The following is a 764-nucleotide window of genomic DNA, read 5'->3' on the forward strand; positions in this document are numbered from 1 at the left end:
GCCGTAAGCTAAATATTTGATCCGTACATGACCTTCCTGGCATAAATCCACTTTGGACTTCCCAAATCTTTGTTTCTGTTATTTTCATTACCCTACGAATAACTATTTTTGAATATATTTTACTTACAGTGCTTAATAAGCTAAATTAACAAAAAGTAGTTTTTCTTGACGAGTCGCAATTAGGTATTAACTTCTATCATATTTTATGTTAAAAACATATCTTTCAAACAGTTAATCGTTTCGAATCACGAGAAAATGGCTTTTGTTCATTAATTTGTTTAAAATATTACAAATAATTTTTTTCCTACTCTAACCTACTGAAAATTATTGCTAGATAGTTATTACACTGACTTAATCGCTTCCTTAGAAAATTTAAAGATCTTAAAAAAAAACATACATATGAAAAATTGGGATGAAAATATTGCTTGTTTGGTTGTTAAATAAAAAGTTTTTGTTTTTGTAAAAATACAACTGTTTGTTGTTTTGTTTTTAATTTAACTGATTTCTATTCAAATTTGAATCTTTCTTTTTTGGTTGAAATTTCAACTAATTAGTTGAAAGTTGAACTACTTTGTTCAAGATTAATTTTTTAGGCTTATAATTTTAGTTGAAAATTTACCTGTTTGGGTGAACATTTATATTTTTCAGTTAAGAATTCAGTTTTTTGAATTTATTATTTAATTATTCTTCCTACTTGAAAATTTATTTCCATTGTTAAAACTTGAACTATTCTGATTTAAATTTTCTTTTTTGGTATAAAATTA

Source organism: Belonocnema kinseyi, chromosome 3 (assembly GCF_010883055.1).
Source record: "Belonocnema kinseyi isolate 2016_QV_RU_SX_M_011 chromosome 3, B_treatae_v1, whole genome shotgun sequence".
Taxonomy (NCBI): Eukaryota; Metazoa; Arthropoda; class Insecta; order Hymenoptera; family Cynipidae; genus Belonocnema; species Belonocnema kinseyi.